At 42.1% G+C, this 22,645-nt stretch overlaps 2 pseudogenes; one reads left to right on the forward strand and one right to left on the reverse strand.

Annotated features, from left to right (window-relative positions):
- Positions 1–335: 335 nt before the first annotated feature.
- On the forward strand, positions 336–1,088 carry LOC128064016 (zinc finger protein 678-like; annotated as a pseudogene).
- Positions 1,089–21,262: 20,174 nt separating this feature from the next.
- On the reverse strand, positions 21,263–22,341 carry LOC128063471 (guanine nucleotide-binding protein G(I)/G(S)/G(T) subunit beta-1-like; annotated as a pseudogene).
- Between the last annotated feature and the right edge of the window lie 304 nt (positions 22,342–22,645).

Genomic DNA, 22,645 nt, shown 5'->3' on the forward strand with positions numbered 1-22,645 from the left:
ATTCTCTCTGTTCCAAAATGTGTAATGTTGATAATAATGGAAGAGAGTTAATCCCACCATCATTGTTCAATACACATCATGATACAGTTAATACGGAACAACTTCTCACGTGTAATAACACAAGTCAAGCCTTAAGTAAGAGCTCTACCCCAAGTGATTACAAGAATATTTATGATGGAGTGAGAAGCCATTCATGCAATGAAACTGGGTGTAAAACTACACAAGACTCTAACCCTTTGAAACATCCGGGACCTCAATCTTCAGACAAAGAGTCTAAAAATAGTGCATGGAGTAATATCTTTTATCAAACATCAGGTCTTCCACTAAATGAGAGCATGCATACTGGAGAGAAGACTTACAATTGTGAATATGGTGATGTTTCTAATCAGTCTTCAAATCTCACTCAACAGCAGAGTATTCATAATCCGCAGAAAAGTTATAAGTGTACAAAATGTGAGAAAGCCTTTACTAACTCATCCAGTCTAAGTAGACACAGGAAAATTCATTCAGGATGGAAACCTTCCAAATATACAGAGTGTGGCAACACCTCTAAGCAGAATTCAGAGCTTAGTCAAGATCAGCAAATCCACACTGGCAAGAAACCTTATGAACGTAAAGAATGTGGAAAAGCATTTATGTGTTACTCAAACCTTAGTCAACATCAGCGAAGTCACACGGGGGAGAAGCATTATAAATGTACAAAGTGTGGCAAAGCCTTTAATCAGAAGTCACATCTTATTGAACACCAGAGAATTCATACTGGAGAGAAGCCTTATAAATGTTAGGATTGTGGCAAAGAATTTAACCAGTGCTCAGGTCTTACTTGCCACCAGAGAACTCATACTGGAGAGAAACCTTATAAATGTACAGAATGTGGGAAATCCTTTAGTCAGAACTCAACTCTTACTCAACACCAGAGAATTCATACTGGAGAGAAGCCTTATAAATGTAAGGGTTGTGGCAAAGAATTTCACCAGTGCTCAGGTCTTACTTACCATCAGAGAATTCATACTGGAGAGAAGCCTTATAAATGTAAAGAATGCGGAAAAGCCTTCAGTCACTACTCAACTGTTACTCAACACCAGTGAATTCATACTGGAGAGAAGCCTTATAAATGTTAGGATTGTGGCAAAGAATTTAACCAGTGCTCAGGTCTTACTTGCCACCAGAGAACTCATACTGGAGAGAAACCTTATAAATGTACAGAATGTGGGAAATCCTTTACTCAGAACTCAACTCTTACTCAACACAAGCAAATTCATACTGGGGAGAGGCCTTATAAATGTAAGGATTGTGGCAAAGACTTTAGTAAGCACTCAGGTCTTACTTATCATCAGAGAATTCATACTGGAGAATAACCTTATAAATGGAAAGAATGCAGAAAAGCCTTCAGTCACCACTCAAGTCTTATTCAACACCAGCGAATTCCTACTGGAGAGAAACCTTACAAATGTAAAGAATGTGGAATAGCCTTCATCAAGCACTCACATCTTACTCAACATCAGAGAATTCATACTGGAGGAAAAACCTTACAAATGTAAGGAAAGTGCCAAAGGCTTTAATCAGAGCTCTCACCTTATTAGGTACCAGAGAGCACGTATGGGAGAGAAACCCTAGTAATAAGTGATGGAAGAGGTTTGTCCTAAACACACACTTAAGAAAATATAAGACCATTTATTTAAGAAAGAGAAGGAGTGACATTTAAAAAAATGTAGAAAAGTATTTAATAAAAATTAAATATAAATAAATACCAGAAATTGCACACTAGAAAAAGTGAAAGTCGCTGAGTCGTGTCCACCTCTTTGCAACCACATGGACTGTGTCCATGGAATTCTCCAGGCCGGGATACTGGAGTGGGAGGCAGATTCTTTACCAACTGAGCTATCAAGGGAAGCCCATACAATAGAAACCGTTTCATCAATCCTGTTTTTTGAAATTCCTCTTCAGGAGAACTATTGTAGATAGTAATCCATAGTTAAAACAGAAAATTGATATGTTATTATGGATCACAAGATGAAGATTGGTATTTAGAAATGTACAATTATTAGCAATATATCTTTGTTTATATTGACATAATTTGTGATTATTTGAAAACCAAAATAAATGTCATTGAACTCTGAAATTACACCATGCTGCTGTGTTTCATTTCTAGTGTGTAGGCAAAGTTATGTTTTTGATGGTTGCTATCTCAAAGGTGAGACAAGGCCTGCTATCCTAGGGAGAAATCATTTATATTTAGTCTCCATTAGAAGATTAAGGACACAGGAATGTAACATGTACATCTAAATGGAGGTGTTAGTCATTCATGTCAAACATCCCTATAGGTCACCATGAGGTAAGTGTTCAGGGAGTAATTCCACATATTATAGTATTTTCAATAGTTATGTCACTTGCTCTCTAAGTAAAATACTTAAAATGCTTTTTAAGTAAAATACTAAATACAGTCTTGGGACCTTGAGAAGTAGGGGAAATTAGGAATGAATTTACATATATATGCCACTTGAGACGTTTAGAACAGGATTAAGGAATTGTCCTAATGAGTAGAATTACCTCAGTGGTCCAGAATTCCACAGGAAGTTTGGAGAATAGAAGGAGAAAAATATGAGAGACCTTTGTCTATATTGGTAGGAAGGACTCACTCTTAAGTGTAGTCTTAGGATACAGAACATTGAAGTTATATAAGTGAATTTTGTATAAAACTGATTTTTCAGGATTTAGATCACTGCCAACATTTATCCCACTACACCTCACATTCCCTGGTTCAGGTGCTTCTGTGATATTGTGATATTGGAAACTGTGATGTTCCTGCTTTTTGACTTTAATAAGGATTTTTGAAAGATTTAGTGAGGGATGTGTATAAGCTGCCGAAATTAATGTAGCAAGCTGCGCCTTCTTAGTACCCTTTGCTTTGGAAAATGAAGAGTCACCTGTGTTTAATACAGTTCTTGCATTTTGGGAATGGAGGTTTTCATCACTCAAGCCCAGGTCTGATCATTTCCGTTAGTAATATACTCCGCACTCATTTTCCAGACAGAATTCTTATCACATCTTTGTATTTTCTACAATATTTATAAGAATGTTATTGCTTATGTATGTTTAACTGGTAAATCTAAAATAGAATGCAACACAAATGACAGATTTTCACAGGAATAGAAGATTCAGAACCAAGAGCTCTAATTTTTGTCTTTATGTGTTTTTGCACCCTAGTGTATTTTAAAAATACAGAATATTGCCACAAATAAATTATAAAATTTAAGCACAGAAATCTATTCCTAATTTTATAAACATGAATCATTTTTTTCCCAACTAATGTATGTTTGTGTGCATGAAAATGTTAACAGTATATGACTGTTTTTCTGTTTTTTATATTTTTGCCAGTTACTTCAACTGGTAAAACATCCATTAGAGTGGTCTCTGCATTCAGTTCAATTCAGTCGCTCAGTCAGGTCTCTGTGTTGACTTAATTCTTTTTACATAAAATCGAGCTCAGATCCGTTGAAGTAAATCCCAAGCTCTACATTTTCTGAATATTTGATCAAATATTCCAAATAATTTTGAACAGCAATATTTTTTAATCTAAAATTATTTATGTGGCTCATTCAAGATTACAAAGTAAAAAACTGTTAGAAGGTTATATAGTTCAGAAATGATCAAAAGGATTGTTTTCTCTGCTTACTAATCGATTAAACCTGTAAAATCTGTAATGTGCATAAAGTTCAATAATAACTATGAATTCATACCTGGCTCTTTTCAGTTCAGTTCAGTCGCTCAGTTCTGTCCAACTCTTTGTAACCCCATGGACTGCAGCACATCTGACAATCACCAACTCCCAGAGCTTACTCAACCATGTATCCATTGAGTTCGTGACACCATCCAACTATCTCAACCTTTGTTATCCCCTTCTCCTCCTGCCTTCAGTCTTTCCCAGCATCAAGCTCTTTTCCAATGAGTCAGTTCTTTGCATCAGGTGGCCAAAGTATTGGAGTTTCAGCTTCAGCATCAGTCCTTCCATTGAATATTCAGGACTGATTTCCTTTAGGATGGACTGGTTGACTCTTCTTGCAGTTCAAGGGACTCTGAAGAGTCTTCTCCAACACCACAGTTCAAAACCATCAATTCTTTGGTGCTCAGTTTTCTCTATACTCCAGCTCTCACATCCAAAGCTATGGAAAAACCATAGCTTTGATTAGATGGAAATTTGTCGGCAAAATAATGTCTCTGCTTTTTAATATGCTGTCTAAGTTGGTCATAGTGTTTCTTCCAAGGAGCAAGCATCTTTTAATTTCATGGCTGCAGTCACCATCTGCAGTGACTTTGGAGCCCAAAACAATCAAGTCTCTCACTGTTTCCCTTGTTCCCCCGTCTATTTGCCCTGATGTGATGGGACTGGATGCCGGGGCTGTTTGCCATGGCTCTTTTACCTCCGTGCTATTCACAATGGCCATTTATCAACTAGAGATTTAGTTAAAACTAAGCTTGTTCAAGATGAAAAACTGTGGCCCCACCCTAGAACTCTTGAATCATAATGTGCTTTTTAAAAATATTCCTGCTTTGACTGATATTTATCCTGTGCAACACAAGGAAAACCCTCAAAACTAAATATGCCTCTGTCGATCACAGTTAATAATTTTTCTCCCAGATGAATGAATGAATCCTAGTCACTCAGTCACGTCCCATTCTTTGTGACCCCATGGACTATAGCCTGCCAGGTTCCTCTCTCCGTAAGATTCCCCAGGCAAGAATACTGGAGTGGGTTGCCATTCCCTTCTCCAGGGGATCTTCCCAACCTAGGGATTGAATCCAGGTCACCTGCATTGCAGACAGATGCTTTACCATCTGAGCTACCAGGGAAACCCAAGTGGCTTTGTGAATCATATGTCATCCTGTTTTCTTCAGGTTAGAAATGCGCTAGAGCATATTACTATGTAAAAAAGAATCTTATTCTATACCTACATACACTCTTCTCATTGAAAAACTAGCTCTCTGTACTTTCTATTTTCAACTTGGGTCACATTAGGAAGTCTTCCCACAGTCACATGGCATCTGTCCGTTGTATTTCAGGGGCGGCTGACATTCTGGGATGTGGCCATAGGGTTCACTCAAGAGTGAGAGAGTCAGTTCCTAGGCAGGTTGATAAGAAGTCCGAGGGTCCCCAAGGAGAGAGGGGTCTGGAATTCTCAAGAAGAAGCAAAGGACAAACTTTTTGTCTACATTCCTTCAGTTCAGTTCAGTTCAGTCACTCAGTCACATCCGACTCTTTGCGACCACATGAACTGTAGCACACCAGACCTCCCTCTCCATCACCAACTCCTGGAGTTCACAAAGACTCACGTCCATCGAGTCTGATGCCATCCAGCCATCTCATCTTCTGTCGTCCCTTTCTCCTCCTGCCGTAATCTCTCCCAGCATCAGAGTCTTTTCCAATGAGTCAACTCTTCGCTGAGGTGGCCAAAGTACTGGAGTTTCAGCTTTAGCATCATTACTTCCAAAGAAATCCCAGGGTTGATCTCCTTCAGAATGGACTGGTTGGATCTCCTTGCAGTCCAAAGGACTCTCAAGAGTCTTCTCCAAAACCACAGTTCAAAAGCATCAATTCTTCAGCACTCCGTCTTCTTCACAGTCCAACTCTCACATCCATACATGACCACAGGAAAAACCATAGCCTTGACTAGACGGACCTTAGTCGGCAAAGTAATGTCTCTGCTTTTGAATATACTATCTAGGTTGGTCGTAACTTTTCTTCCAAAGAATAATTGTCTTTTAATTTCATGGCTGCAGTCACCATCTGCAGTGATTTTGGAGCCCAGAAAAATAAAGTCTGACACTGTTTCCACTGTTTCCCCATCTATTTCCCATGAAGTAATGGGACCAGATGCCATGATCTTCGTTTTCTGAACGTTCAGCTTTAAGCCAACTTTTTCACTCTCCTTTTACTTTCATCCAGAGGCTTTTTAGTTCCGCTTCACTTTCTGCCATAAGGGTGGTATCATCTGCATATCTGAGGTGTTTGATATTTCTCCTGGCAATCTTGACTCCAGCTTGTGTTTCTTTCAGCCCAGCGTTTTTCATGATGTACTCTGCATAGAAGTTAAATAAGCAGGGCGACAATATCCTATTTGGAACCAGTCTGTTGTTCCAAGTCCAGTTCTAACTGTTGGTTCCTGACCTGCACATGGATTTCTCAAGAGACAGGTCGGGTGGTCTGCTATTCCCATCTCTTTCAGAATTTTCCACAGTTTATTGTGATCCACACAGTCAAAGGCTTTGGCATAGTCAATAAAGCAGAAATAGATGTTTTTCTGGAACTCTCTTGCTTTTTCCATGATCCAGCAGAGGTTGACAATTTGATCTCTGGTTCCTCTGCCTTTTCTAAAACCAGCTTGAACATCAGGAATTTCACGGTTCACGTATTTCTGAAGCCTGGCTTGCAGAATTTTGAGCGTTACTTTACTAACGTGTGAGATGAGTGCAATTGTGCAGTAGTTTGAGAATTCTTTGGCATTGCCTTTCTTTGGGATTGGAATGAAAACTGACCTTTTCCAGTCCTGTGGCCACTGTTGAGTTTTCCAAATTTGCTGGCATATTGAGTGCAGCACTTTCACAGCATCATCTTTCAGGATTTGAAACAGCCAAACTGGAATTCCATCGCCTCCACTAGCTTTGTTCATAGTGATGCTTTCTAAGGCCCACTTGACTTCACATTCCAGGATGTCTGGCTCTGCATGAGTGATCACACCATCATGATTATCTGGGTCATGAAAATCTTTTTTGTACAGTTCTTCTGTGTATTCTTGCCAGCTCTTCTTAATATCTTCTGCTTCTGTTAGGTCCAGACCATTTCTGTCCTTTATCGAGCCCATCTTTGCATGAAATGTTCCCTTGGTATCTCTAATATTCTTGAGGAGATCTCTCGTCTTTCCCATTCTGTTCTTTTCCTCTTTTTTCTTTGCATTGATCGCTGAAGAAGGCTTTCTTATCTCTTCTTGCTATTCTCTGGAGCTCTGCATTCAGATGCTTATATCGTTCCTTTTCTTGTTTGCTTTTCCCCTCTCTTCTTTTCAGAGGTATTTGTAAGACCTCCCCAAACAGCCATTTTGCTTTATTGCATTTCTTTTCCATGAGGATGGTCTTGATCCCTGTCTCCTGTACAATGTCATGAACCTCATTCCATAGTTCATCTGGCACTCTATCTATCAGATCTAGGCCCTTAAATCTATTTCTCACTTCCACTGTAAAATCATAAGGGATTTGATTTAGGTCATACCTGAATGGTCTAGCGATTTTCTCTACTTTCTTCAAATTGAGTCTGAATTTGGTAATAAGGGGTTCATGATCTGAGCCACAGTCAGCTCCTGGTCTTGTTTTTGCTGACAGTATAGAGCTTCTCCATCTTTGGCTGCAAAGAATATATTTAGTCTTAGTCAATTACACAACTCAGTTTAAACTCTGTACTAGGGATTATACAATAATAACGTATCCTGCTTGAGGACAGTTTCTCCTTCCTGAAAATCTTCTGGCTAATCCTGTTATCTTAAAATGTAAATTATGAGAGCGGGTCTAGTAAGATCTTTACAACCTCCAGACAATCTTTTGTTTCATTGGGATAACTAATTAAAAGGTATATAACTCCCTTGCTAACGCTAGTGAGTGGGCGCTCTTTCTGCCCCCTTCTGATGTCTATGTCAGAAGCTTTCTCTATCTCTTTTATACTTTAAGAAAACTCTGTTACACAAAAGCTCTGAGTGATCAAGGCTCGTCTCTGGCCACGAATGTAATTCTTCTCCTTCAGAGGCCAAGAATCCTGGTGTCTTCTGTGGTTCAGCAACAACCTTTCAAGAGGAGTGGGAGTGCCTGGACCTCGGTCAGCGGGAATTGTACAGGGACGTGATGTTAGAGAACTATGGGAACCTGGCCTTCTCAGGTGAGGACAGCTGCCTTCCAGAATCCCTTATCTACCCTTGGGCTTTTGGTTCCTTCACTTGTAGAATGTCTTCTGGAATCGTCTGTGTCCTACAATAGAGTTTATGATCTCTGCTTTTGAGGAATAAATGGGAGTTGGTGAGAATAGACAGAAAGCTTCCTGATGACTCACATGATTCTAACCTCCCTCCTTCTTGAGCTCTCTGCCTCCTTCACCCTAGACTAGAGGTCCCTCTCTCAGTTTACTGGTATAAAATCATGCTGCCTTCCTCATAAAGACAGGTCCACCCTTATGTTTGACTGAGTGTTATTCTGATGGAGACTCCAGATCTAGGTTTTAACTATTGCCTACTACAGTAAATGTGCTTTCTATAAAGTCTTTTGGGAAGTCACGTCCTGGACTCTTTTCACATTCTACAATGCCTTCCTCTCTCACGAGACCACAATGTTGTTCAGTCGCTCAGTCATGTCCGACTCTTTGTGACCCCATGGACTGCAGCATGTCAGGCTTCCCTGTCCATCACCAACTCCCAGAGCTTGCTCAAACTCATGTCCATTGAGTTGATGATGCCAACAAAGCATCTCATCCTCTGTCGACCCCTTCTCCTCCTTTCCTCAATCTTTCCCATCATCAGGGTCTTTTCCAATGAGTTGGCTCTTCCCATCAAGTGGCCAAAGTATTGGAGTTTCAGCTTTGGCATTAGTCCTCCCAGTGAATACTCAGGACTGATTTCCTTTAGGGTGGACTGGTTTGATCTCCTTGCTGTCCAAGGGAACTCTCAAGAGTCTTCTCCAGCACCACACTTCAAAAGCATCAATTCTTTGGCACTCGGCCTTCTTTATGGTCCATCTCTTACATCCATACATAACTACTGGAACAACCATAGATTTGACCAGATGGACTTTTGTTGGCAAAGTAATGTCTCTGCTTTTTAACACGCTGTCTAGGTTTTTCATTGCTTATCTTCCAAGGAGCAAGCATCTTTTAATTTCATGGCTGCAGTAACCCTCTGCATTGATTTTGGAGTCCAAGCAAATAAAGTCTCTCCCTGTTACCATCGTTTCCCCTTTTATTTGCCATGAAGAGAAGGGACAGGATGTCATGATCTTAGTTTTTTGAATTTTGAGTATTAAGCCAGCTTTTTCACTCTCCTCTTTCACTTTCACCAAGAGGCTCTTTAGTTCCTCTTTGCTTTCTGCCATCAGGGTGGTGTCATTTGCATATCTGAGATTATTGATATTTCTCCTGGCAATCTTGATTCCAGGTTGAGCTTCATCCAATCTGGCATTTTGCATGATGTTATCTGCATGAAAGTTCAATTAGCAGAGGACAATATACAGGCTTGATGTCCTCCTTTCCCAATTTGGAACCAGTTCATGTTCCATATCCAGTTCTGTTGGTTCCTGACCTGCATGCAGATTTCTCAGGAGGCAGGTCAGGTGGTCTGGTAGTCCCATCTCTTGAAGAATTTCCCACAGTTTGTTGTGATCCACACAAAGCCTTTTGCATAGTCAATGAAGCAGAAGTAGATGTTTTCTGGAATTCTCTTACTTTTTCTGTGAGCCAGTGGATGTTGGCAATTTGATCTCTCGTTCATCTGCCTTTTCTAAATCCAGCTTGTACATCTGGACGTTCTCAATTCAGATACTGTTGAAGCCTAGCTTGAAGGATTTTGAGCATTACCTTGCTGGCATGTAAAATGAGTGCAATTGTGCAGAAGTTTGAACATTCTTTGGCATTGATCTTCTTTGGGATTGGAATGAAAACTAACCTTTTCCAACCTGTAGCCACTGCTGAGTTTTCCAAATTTGCTGGCATATTGAATGAAGCACTTTAACAGCATCATCCTTTGTAATTTAAAATAGCTCAGCTGGAATTCCATACTCTCTACTAGCTCTTTTTATAGTGATGCTTCCTAAGACCCACTTGACTTCTCACTCCAGGATTTCTGGCTCTGGGTGAGTGGTCACACCATCGGAATTATCTGGTGTCATAAGATCTTTTTAGTATAGTTCATCTATGTATTTTCACCACCTCTCCTTAATAGTCGTGTCCAACGCTTTGTGACCCCATGGACTATGCAGTCTGTCGAATTCTCGAGGCCAGAATACTGGCGTGGGTAGCCTTTCCCTTCTCCAGGGGATCTTCCCAACCTTTCTAGGGTACAAACGTAGGTCTCCTGCATTGCAGGTGGATTCTTTACCAGCTGAGCCACAGGGGAAACTCAGTATAGTTCGTCTGTGTATTTTCACCACCTCTCCTTACTATCTTCTGCTTTTGTTAGGGCCATACTGTTTCTGTCCTTTCTTGTGCCCATCTTTGCATGAAATGTTCCCTTGGTATCTCTCTTTCTCTTTTTTTCTTTTTTGGTTAATTTTTATTTTCTATCGGAGTAGAGTTGATTTCTGTTGTGCTTGTTTTACGTTTATGAGAACATGATTCAGTTATACACAGATATATATCTATTCTGCGTATCCAGTCGACTTCCCTGTGCTACTTGGTAGGTCCACTGGCATTATCTATATGGTAATAAATAGTGTGTTTTTGTTAACCGCAACCTCTCAAGGTCTCCCTGCCACTACATTTTTTTTTAAAGTCATAAGTTGGGTTTCTAAGTCTGTGAGTCTGTTTCTGTTTATAGTTAGTTAATCAGTATTCTTGCCTGGAGAATCCCATGGATGGAGGAGTCTGGTGGGCTATAGTCCATGGGGTCACAAAGAGTCGGACATGACTGAGCAACTTAACTAACTAACTAACTAATCTGTATAAATGTATGGATTCCCCCTCTAAGTGATACTTCTTCTTTCATCTCTGACTTCACTGAGTATGATAAATTCTCAGTCCACCCATGCTCCTGAAAATGTCATTCATTCATTCTTTTGGATGGCTGAGTGTATGCCAGTTGTTAGATGGACAGGTGACTCTTCACTTCTCTATAGATGGAACTTCGGTTGATGCTCTGTCTTAGATATTGTCAATAGCACTGCCATGAAAATTGAGGTGCAACTATCATTTTAATGTGTGGATGTGAGAGTTGGACTGTGAAGAAGGCTGAGTGCTGAAGAATTGATGCTTTTGAACTGTGGTGTTGGAGAAGACTCTTGAGAGTCCATTGGACTGCGAGGAGATCCAACCAATCCATTCAGAAGGAGAGCAGCCCTAGGATTTCTTTGGAAGGAATGATGCTAAAGCTGAAACTCCAGTACTTTGGCCACCTCATGCGAAGAGTTGACTCACTGGAAAAGACTCTGATGCTGGGAAGGATTGGGGGCAGGAGCAGAAGGGGACGAGATGAGATGACTGGATGGCATTACGGACTTGATGAACGTGAGTCCGAGTGAACTCCAGGAGATGGTGATGGACAGGGAGGCCTGGCGTGCTGTGATTCATGTAGTCATAAAGAGTCGGACACCACTGTGTGACTGAACTGAACTGAAGTCAAGGAGTGGACTTGCCAGTTCAAGTGGTATGTCTGTATTTAGTGTTTTAAGGAATTTCCATACTCTTTTCCTTGTGGCTGCACCGACTCAATTACATTCCTGCCCACAGTATAGGAGGATTCTCTGTGACCCTCGCCCTCAGCAGCAATTAACCTTTGTAGGACGCAGAGGATTCCTTTGTAGACCTTTTGGAAGATGGATATTCTGTGAGGTGTGAGGTGATACCTCATTGCAGTTTTGATTAGATTTCTCTAAAAGTGGTCCTGAGCATCTTTTCATGTGTTTTATGGCCATCTGGATGCCTTCCTTGGAGACACATCCATTTAGATCTTTGCGGTTTTTCTATTGGGTTGATAGGGTTTTTGGTTTGTTTGTTTGTTTTGTTTTGTTTTGTTTTGTTTTGCAGCTTTATCATGAGCTGCGTGAGCAGTTTGCATGTTGGGAGATGAATTCATTATTTTAAACATCTGTTGCAAACATTTATTTTCCCATTCTGAGGGTTGTCTTTTTTTTTCCTTTAGGTTGCCCTTGCAGTGCAAAAGCTTTTTAGGTGATGAGGTGCCTTTTTAAAGTTTTGTTTTAGTTTTAATTATTCTAAGCATAGATTCAAAAAGAACTTGTGATTCATGTCAGAGTGTGTTTGCCTATATTTTCCTCAAGAGGATTAGAGTAATCTTCCGTCCATTTAACTCTTCAAGCTATTTGGATTTTTTCTTCTGTAAGCAGTTAGGGAGAGACATAAATTCTTTCCCTTTCCCCTTGTTTAAGGAAGCTCCTCCCTGTCCATCCTGACTGTTAACAGCTTACATTGCCAGCATCATTGTAGGAGACTTCCTGTGTCTCCACGTCCTCTCTGCCATTTTGTTAGTAAACCTCAAGAGATAGGCCACCCTGAGCTGGGTGAGGTGATATGTTCTTGTAGTTTTGATTTTAATTTCTTTAATAATTAGCAATGTGAGCACCTTTTCATGGGCTTTATAGCCACCTGGATGTCTTCTGGGGAGAAATATCCATTTAGATCTTTGCCCTCCACCACTTTTTTAATTGAACAGCATGTGTTGTTTGCATATTTTGGGGATGAATTCCTTATTTTCACCTTGGTTGTAACATTTTTTTATTCTGAGGGTTATTTTGTTTTTCCTTTAGGGCTCCCCTCCTTTTGATCTCTGGTTCCTCTGCCTTGTCTAAATGCAACTTGAATATCTGGAAGTTCTCAGTTCATATACTGTTAAAGCCTCACTTGGAGAATTTTGAGCATTACTTTACTGGTGTGTGAGATGAGTGCAATTGTGCAGTAGTCTCAGCATCCTTTGGCATTGCCTTTCTTTCAGATGGAATGAAAACTGACCTTTTCCAGTCCTGTGGCCACTGCTGAGTTTTCCAAATTTCCCTGCATATTGAGTGGAGGACTGTAACAGCATTATTTTTTAGGATTTTCAATAGCTCAGCTGGAATTCCATCATCTCCACTAGCTTGTTCATGGTGATGCTTCCTAAGGCCCACTTGACTTCACATTCCAGGACATCTGGCTCTAGGTGAGTGATCACACCATGGTGGTTATCTTGGTCATTAAGGTTTTTTTGGATAGTTCTTCTGTGTTTTCTTGCCACCTCGTCTTAATATCTTCTGCTTCTGTTAGGTTCTTACCAGTTCTGTCCTTTATTTTGCCCATTTCTGCATGAAATATTCTCCAGGTATCTCTAATTTTCCTGAAGCTATTTCTAGTCTTTCCCATTCTATTGTTTTCCTCTATTTCTTTGCACTGATCACTGAGGAAGGCTTTCTTATCTCTCCTTGCTATTCTTTGGAACTCTGCATTTAAATAGGTATATCTTTCCTTTTCTCCTTTTACATTTTCGATTTGCAGTTTTGATTTACATTTCTATAACATTTCACAAAGTTGAAAGCTTTTGTGACATTTTTAAGAACAGTGTGAGTAAAACTGAGTTTGGTGATTGGCCTTGTGATCTTTTGCCCTGGTTTGACTCTTTTTCCCCTGACGCACCTAGGACATTTCTTCAGGCAGGTGATTCTTCCTTCAGTTCAGTTCAGTTCAGTTCAGTCGCTCAGTCGTGTCCGACTCTTTGCGACCCCAAGAATCGCAGCACGCCAGGCCTTCCTATCCATCACCAATTCCCGGAGTTCACTCAGGCTCACGTCCATCGAGTCAGTGATGCCATCCAGCCAACTCATCCTCTGTCGTCCCCTTCTCCTTTTGCCCCCAATCCCTCCCAGCACCATAGTCTTTTCCAACGAGTTAACTCTTCGCATGAGGTGGCCAAAGTTTCTTCCTTAGAGCCCCTCAGTCCTCATGAAAATGAAGTGCCATCGCAGAGGACTTTCCATTGCTGTTCCAAAAGTGGCCACAAGGCGGCAGCATTTCCTTATGCTGCACAATTAGGTGTTTATTACGGTTAACTTTTATTTTCTAATGAAGTAGAGCTGATTTCTGTTGTGTTTGTTTTAGGTTGACAGGAAGTTGATTCTGTTATAAATAAAGGTACATCTATTCTCCTCTTTTTCGGGGTCTTTTCCCAAATAGATTCTTTGAGTGTGTTCAGTAGACTTCCCTGTGCTATTCAGTAGGTCCATTTCAGTTATCTATCTGACAATAAGTAGTGTGTATCTGTAAGCCCCAATCTCTTATTGTTCCCCTTCCCCAACCTTAAAAATAAATCGTAAACTCGTGTTTTGTCTGTGAGTCTGTCTCAGTTTATGAATTGGTTCACTTGAGGAATCTGTCGATTCTCCCTGTATGTCATCCTTTGCTTTCCCTCTCTGACTGGGTTCACTCAGTATGATAAATCTGTCCATCCATGCTCCTGAAAATGACTTTTTCTTTCATTCGTTTCAATGGCTGAGTGGACTGCAGCGTTTTGATGGACAATTTCCTCGTTATTTCTCTGTTGATGGACAGTTTGGTTTATGCTCTGTCTTGGATATTGTCAATAATGCTGCCCTGAAAATATGGGTGCAACTATCATTTCAGTTTTGATTTTCTACTGATCTAAGACCAGGAGTGGGCTTGCCGGACCATGCGGTAAGTCTGTTTAGTGTTCTAAGGAATCTCCATACTGCTTTCTTTTGTGGCTGCACCCACCCGTTTCCATCCCCGCCCACAGGGTAGGGGGAGTCCCTGTTTTCCTTGCCCTCTGCAGCATTTCATCCTTGGAGATCTTTTGGAGGATGGCTCTTCTGAGGGGCGTCAGTGATACCTGGTTGCAGTTTGACTGGCATTTCTCTAAGAGTGGTCCTGAGCATCTTTTCATGTGCTTTATGGACATCTGGGTGCCTTCTTTGGAGAAATGTCTATTTAGATTTTTGCCAGTTTTTCTCCTGGGCTGATTGTTTCCTTGATCATGAGCTGTGGGGGCTTCACTGGTGGCTCAGCTGGTAAAGAATCCGCCTGCAATGCAGGAGACTTGGGTTCGATCCCTGGGTTGGGAAGATCCCCTGGAGAAGGGAAATGCGGCTCACTCCAGTATTCCGGCCTGGAGAAGTCCATGGGCTGTACAGTCCATAGGTCACAGATAGTCGGACACAACTGAGCGACTTTCACTTTCCCTGTGTGAGCACTCTGCGTCTTTGGAGATGAATTCCTTGTTTCTAACTTCAGTTGCAAATGTTTATTTTCCCATTCTGGGGGTTGTCTTTTTCTTTCCGTCAGGGTTGCCCTTCCTGTGCAAAAGCTTTTCAGGTTAATGAGATGCCTTTTTAAAGTTTAGTTTTATTTTGAAATATTCTGAATATAGATCCAAAAAAAAAAAAATCTTGCTGTGGTTTATGTAAAGTGTGTGCTGCCTATATTTTCCTCTAGGGGTTTAGAGTAATTGTCCCTCCAGGTAACTCTTTATTCGATTTGGAGTTTGTGTGGAATTGGTTAGCCAGAGATGTAAATGCTTTAACTTTCCCCTTGTTTAAGGGACCTCCACCCGGTCCTCTATCGTGGCTGTTAACAACTTACAATCCCAGCATCAGCGTAGGAGGGCTCGCTTTTCTCCACAACCTCTCCAGCCTTTATTTTTTCTAAGACTTTTTGACAGAGTCCATTCTGACCAGTACGAGCTCATACCTCATTGTAGTTTTGATTTACATTGTGATAACATTTCACAAAGTTGAAAGCTTCTCATGAGATATTTTTAATAGCAGTGTGAGTAAAACGGGCTTCAGAGATCGGCCTTGTGATCTTTTGCCCTGTTTTGAAAATTTCCCGGACGCACCTAGGACATTTCTCCAGGCAGGTGTTTCTTCCTTAGAGCCCCTCAGTCAACGTGAATAGGAAGTACCCTCAGCCCAGGATTTTCCGTTGTTGTACCAAAAGCGGCCACAAGGCGGCAGCATTTTCTTATGCTGCACAATTATTTATTTCAGTGAATTTATTTACTGCTGTTAATTTTTATTTTCTATTGAAGTAGAGTTGTTTCTGCTGTGTTTGTTTTAGGTTGACAGGAACTTGATTCAATTATACATAGAGGTATATCTATTCTGTTCTTTTCCGGAGTATTTTCCCATATAGATTCCTTCAGTGTGTTTTGTACTTTCTTGTGCTATTCAGTAGGTTCATTTGGATGATCTGACAGTAAGTAGCGTGTATCTGTTAATTCCCGCCTTTTATTGTCTCCCTTCCCCAACCGTTTTTTTAAAAAATAATCGTAAACTTATGTTTCTAATTCTGTGAGGCTGTTTCTGTTTATGAATTAGTTCATTTGAGGAATTTATCAATTCCCCGTGTGTGTGATAGTTTGCTTTCTCTCTCAGATGACTTCGTTCAGTATTGTAAACTCTCAGTCCATCCATGCTCCTGAAAATTATGTTTTTCCATTTGTTCCAATGGCTGAGTGTATTCCGGTGTTTCGATGGACAGGGTTTCTCTTCATGTCTCTATTGATGGACACTTTGGTTGATGCTCCATCTTGGAGATTCAATAGTGCTGCCCTGAAAATAAGGGTGCAACTATCATCTTCAATTATGCTTTTCTCTGGATATAAAGCAAGGGGTGGCCTTGCCAGATCAGGTAGTAAGTCTATGTTTAGTGTTGTAAGGAATGTCCATACTGTTTTCTTGTGGCCGCCCCTACCCATTTCCTTCCCTGCACACAGTGTAGGAGGATTCCCTGTTCCTCTGGCTCTCGCAGCATTTAACCTTTGTAGGTCTTTGGGGGGCTGTATGAGGGGCGTGAGGTGATACCTCATCGAGGTTTCAATTGACATTTCTGTAAGTGTGGTCCTGAGCATCTTTTCATGTGCTCTATTGCCATCTGGATGCCTTCTTTAAAATGTACGTTTAGATCTTTGCCTGTAGTCCTGCTGCGTTCTTTTGTTTTTGTTTTTTTTTTAAACCTTGAGCTGTGTCAGCATTTTGCATCTTTGGAGACCAATTCCTTATTTTTAAGTTCAGTCGCAAACATTTATTTTCCTATTCTGAGGGTTGTGTTTTTCTTTCCTTTAGGGTTACCCTTCCTGTGCAAAACCTTTTTTAGGTTAATGAGGTGCCTTTTTTTTTTAGTTTAGTTTTATTTTTAATAATTCTGAGTATAGATCTGTCACGCGAGTGTATGTTCCTTGATTTTTTGTCTCATCACAACAAAGATTTGGAGTGACGGACATTAAAACCCACACAGCGTGTCACAGCTCTCAGGTCTTGGATAGACCGTTTCATAGCTCTCAATTCTCGAATGGACCATGTTATAGCTCTTAGACAAATCAGTGTTACAGCTTAGTGTTACAGCTCTATTTTATTTAGAAGATAGCAGGAAAATCCATCTTCAAGGCGTGAGGGCACGTTGATCTAAAGACCGGAGGAGAAGAGCACCCCAGCGTGCGGGAGAGAGAGACAGCTGGCTCTGGCTCCTCTATTTATATGTTTCTCTCTTCCTGGGCCTGTCCTATGTAAATTGGGCCAGCCAGGAGTGTTGTTTGTTTTCCCTGAGGTCCTCACTCCGGTCCTCGGACCTTCTTTTGTTTCATTTTCGCAGGCTTTTCCCTTCCTTGTCTTGTAGCCACCGCCATTTTGGACTCCTTTTCCCTTTTCTACCTACCTAACAGACCCAAAAAGAACTTGCTGTGATTTATGTCAGAGTGTCTTGTGCATATATTTTCCTCAAGAGATTTAGAGGAATCATGCCTACATAAAACTCTTTAATCGATTTGAAATTCCTTCGTCTGTAAGCGGTTAGGGAGAGATGTAAATTCTTTCGCTGCTCACAAGTTGAAGGAACCTCCACTCCGTCCTCTGTCGTGGCTGTTAACAACTTTTTGACAAAGGCTGTTCTGACCTTTATGAGCTGATACCTCCTTGTACTTTTTTGAGTTACATTTCTGTAACATTTCACAATGCTGAAAGCTTTTCATTTGATATTTTTAAAAACAATGTGAGTAAAGCTGATCTTTTGAGATGAGCCGTGTGGTCACTGGCCCTGTTCTGAATCTTCCCCCAGCCCGCCGAGGGCCTCGGCTGAGGACGGGTGCGTCTTCCTACAGCCCTCGGTCCTGGTGCCTGTTAAGTGCCGGTCCGCAGTTTTCCCACTGTTGTTACCAAAAGTGGCCACAAGGCGGCAGCACATCACGCTCCGCTGTTCTGTTTTGTGGGCTAAACTAATCTTTATTTTCTCTTGGAGTAGAGTGGATTTCCGCTGTTGTGCTTGCTTCAGGTTTATAGGAACTTGATTCAATTATATAGAGAACTGTATCTATTCTTTTTCTGGTTTGTCCTAGGTCGGTTCTTTCAGTGTGTTCGGTAGACTTCTCTGTGTTATTCAGGAGGTCCTTTTGGATTATCTACCTGATAACACGTTATATGTTAATCCAAACCTGTTAATGTCTCCCTCTCTGTACCTGTTTTTCTTTTTTTTTTTAATAATCATAAGTTGGTTTTCTAAGTCTGAGAGTCTGTTTGTCTTTATAAATTCTTTCATTCATTTGAATTTATAGATTCCACCCGTGATATGTTTATTTCCCTTCCTGACTGACTTCACTCACTATGATAAACCTCGGTCCATCCATGCTGCTGACAATGATATTTTTTCGCTCTTTCTGACAGCTGAGTGATTCCCGTGTGTAGATGGGTCAGTGACTTTATTTCTCTATCGATGGACATTTCGACTGATGCTCTTTATTGTGCTGGGCTTAGTCGCTCAGTCGTGTCTGACTCTCTGTGACCCCATGGACTGTATCCCGCCAGGCTCTGCTGTTCTTGGGGATTCTCCAGGCAGGAATACCGCAGTGGGTTCCCACGCCCACCTCCAGGGGATCTTCCCAATCTAGGGATTGAACCCAGGTCTCGAATTGCAGGCAGATTCTTTACCAGCTCAGCCACTGGGGAGGCTCTCTATTAAATATTGTCAATATTGCTGCCTTGAAAATAGGGTTGCAAGTATCATTTTAAATTAGGTTTTCTCCGGACCTAAGGCAATGGGTGGGCTTGCCCAATCATGCAGTAACTCTGTTTAATGTGTTTCAGCAGTCTTCACACTGCTTTCTTTCATTGCCGGCCCTGCCCATTTACATCCCCGCCCACAGTGTAGGAAGACTTCTTGTTTGCCTCACCTTCAGCATCATTTAAACTTCCTAGAGCTTTTGGAAGATGGCGGTTCTGAGGGGTGTGCGTTGATACCACGTTGCAGTTTTGATGGGCATTTCTCTAACAGTGATGCGAATCATTGTTTCATGAGCTTTATGGCCTGGAAAATCCCATGGACAGAGGAGCCTGGTGGGCTACAGTCCATGGGGTCGCTAAGAGTTGGAGACGACTAAGCGACTTCACTTTGACTTTTCACTTTAATGCATTGGAGAAGGAAATGGCAACCCACTCCAGTATTGCCTGGAGAATCCCAGGGACGGCGGAGCCTGGTGTGCTGCCATCTTTGGGGTCGCACAGAGTTGGACACGACTGAGCAACTGAACTGAACTGAACTGAACTATAGCAATCTGGATACATTCTTTGAAAAAATATCCATTTAGATCTTTGGCCCATTTCTGGTGTGTGTGTGTGTGTGTTTTTTGTTTTTTTGTTGTTTTTGGTTTTTTCTTTTCTTTTCTTTTTTTTTTTTTTTTGAGCTGCATGCGCCGTTTGCTTGTTTTGCAGATGAATTAGTTGTTGATATATTTGCTTGCAAACTTTTTTTCCACTCTGAGAGTTGTCATTTTCTTTCATTATGGTTTCCCTTGCTGTGTAAGTGCTTTTAAGGTTAATGAGGTCCCTTGCTGAGTTTTTCTTATTTGTCATTATTCTAAGAGGTGGATCCAGAAGGAATTTGCTGTGATTTATGTCATAGCCTGTTTTTCCTATGCTTTCCTCTAATGGTAAGGAGTAATTGTCTTTCCATTTAGTTCTTTAACTAATTTGGAGTTTTTCTTTAAATGGGTAAGGAGTGTTGTAATTTCATTGTCTTTTTGCTTGTTTAAGGACCCTCCTCCCTGTCCTCTGTCCTGGCTATTAACAAGTTACGTTGGCCTCTTGACTATCGGCCCTATTTTGAATTCTTTTTCCAGGACCTATCCCAGGACATTTGTTGAGAACAGGTGTATTTTGGTCAGCACAGGTTTTTCAGTTGTTGTTACCAAAACAGCCACAAGGCGGCAGCATTTTTCATCCTCCACTTTTTTGGGTACTTTATTTTTTTCTCACAGTTGATTTCCGACTACGTTTTAGGTGTACAGGAACTTGATTCAGTCATAAATAGATGTACCGCTGTTCTTTTGGGGGATCTTTTCCCATGAAGGTTATCACAGTGTGTTTCCTTCAACTTGCTGTGCTGTTCATTTGGTCCTTTTAGATGACCTGTTTGATATGTAGTGATGAGAGCATTTTAATCCCTCTTAGTGTATCCCTCCTGCAACGTTTTAAAAAAATAATCATGAGCTGGTTTGTTAACTCTGAGTCTGTTTCTATTTGCAAATTATTTCATTTGCATGAATTTCTGGCTTCCACTTTTCAGTACTGTTTTAGGATGTTTGCCTTTGGTCTCATACCTCAGTGATAATCTCTCAGTACATCCACGCTGCTGCTCACGGTAGGTTTTTTTTTTTTTTTCCTGAGTGTATTCCACTGTACAGATGGGCCAGTTAGTCTTCATTTTTCTGTCGACGGGTATTTTGGTTAATGCTCTGACCTGGCTATTGTGAACAGTGCTGCCCTGAAAATAGAAATGTACATATTCTTTGGAATTAGGATTTTTTCCAGATCAAAGCAAGGAGTGGTATTGCTGGAAAACGGGGTAACTCTCTATTTCATGTTTCAAGGAGCCTCCAGATATTTTCCTTCGTGGCTGCACCCACCCATTTACAACCCTGCCCGCGGCGTAGGAGGGTTCCCTGTTCCCCTCGCCCTCGGCAGCACTTAAGCTTCGAAGATCTTTTGAGGATGGCCGTTCTGAGCCGTGTGAGAAGATGGCTCATGGTAGTTTTAATTTGCATTTCTTTACTACTTACTGATGATGAGTATCTTTCCACGGGCTTTTTACCTTCTACGGGGGAGTACAGTTAACCTCCGGAAAGTGGCTTCTTGAAAGTCAGCCCTGTTTTGAATTCTCTTCATGTGATTTACCCCGGAAGATTTCTTTAGGGCTGGTGTCATTTATTTTATTTTATTTTTTTTACCTTCTTGTTAACATTTTTATTATAGTATTTCCTTTTAAATTCATTCAAAACAAACGAAACAGGAAAACAAAGACAATGGTCCCAGAAGGAATGCACCATTCGTTTTAGTTACAGCACAGAGATTCTTCTCTCAGTGGGAATTGTGCTCTTGGTTTCAGCAATAAGTGAGGGGAAGATCTTGCCCTTTTGAAGTTCTGAGGGGTGCAAGGCGTCCGCGTTATTAAGGGTAGATGGGAAATGCTATCTGCAACCGTCCAAGGCTGGAACGGTCTTCCAGTCACTGTGGCGTCCACCTGCTGTCAGGGTTAGTTCCAGATTTTGAGGAAGCTGTCCCAGGACCCCGTCGCCACGGCCATCCCGTCATCAGTTACCCCCAGGCAGCTCACGCGGTTGTCATGCCCGGCCAAGACCCCTGCCCCGTCGGCTTTGAGGGCATCCCAGACGTTGCAGTTGAAGTCGTCGTACCCTGCGAGAAGGAGGCGCCCACTCTTGGAGAAGGAGAGGGAGGTGATCCCGCAGATGATGCTGTCGTGGGAGTAGGTCCTGAGCTCCTGGTCCGCACGGAGGTCGAACAGCCGGCAGGTGGCGTCGTCTGAGCCAGTGGCAAATGCGTTGCCGTGCGGGAAGAAACAGATGGCGTTGATATCGGACTCGTGGCCGGTGAAGGTTTGCCGGCACACCCCTTCTCGCACGTCCCAGAGTTTGGCTGAAGCGTCACAAGCACCAAAGGCAGTCTGGTGTCCGGAGCGAGTGAAAGGCTCATGACGTCCCCGGTGTGTCCGGTGAATGTGGTCGTCTGCTGGCCAGTCTCGATGTCCCACAGGGCACAGGTGGTGTCTCCAGAGCCGGTAACGATCTGATTGTCATCCAGAAAACGGCCGCACGACAGGTAACCTGTGTGTCCAGCCAGCTCACGATTCACACGTACATTCCCTTCACGAGTTGTCAGATTGTAAATGGATCAGATGTTATCCAGGCCTCCGCAGGCCACGTAGTTCCCAGAAGAGGCATAAGCGCACGTCATGACCCGCGAGGAGCGCAGAAGGATGGCATGGACCTTGTTTGTGGTGTAGCTGTCCCAGATAATAAGCTTACCGTCCTGCGAGGCACTGACTAGAAGCCTGGAGTCGGTGCCCCAGTGCATGGCATAGATCTTGGCCAAGTGTCCCCTCAGCGTCCTCCTGGTGCGCGTCTGGATTCTTCCCGCAGGGTCAGGGTTTGTGATCTGAGAGAGAGTCGCGTCTGCACACGCCTTCCGAGCATCTCTAATTTGGTCTTTAAGCTGTTCGGCCTCCTGCCGTAACTGGTCAAGTTCACTCATCTTCTAATCTTAGTGCTCTTCAAAGCCTCCTCAAAGAATCTGAGATCTTAATTCAGAAGTGCTGCTGGTCTGTTCTCCCAAACATGTAAAACTGTCTGCAACAGAGAAAAGGCTCGACGCCTCGTCCCGCCTGCCGCGCCCGCTCCCGCCGCCGCCGCCGCCGCCGCCTCCGTCCGCCCCTCAGACGCCTCCAGCCATCGGGATGGGCGCGGCGGCCCCTCGGCTGGTGTCATTTAGAGCCGAGCCCAATAGCCCCGGTTTTCAAGTGCTTGTTACAGGGAATGACCACAAGGTGGCAGCATGTCTTCATGCCCGCTCTGGTTACCTGGGCAACCAGAGCCTTAGGGCAAGTCTCGTTTCTGGGTTG

This window comes from Budorcas taxicolor, chromosome 18 (assembly GCF_023091745.1).
Source record: "Budorcas taxicolor isolate Tak-1 chromosome 18, Takin1.1, whole genome shotgun sequence".
NCBI classification, from domain to species: Eukaryota; Metazoa; Chordata; class Mammalia; order Artiodactyla; family Bovidae; genus Budorcas; species Budorcas taxicolor.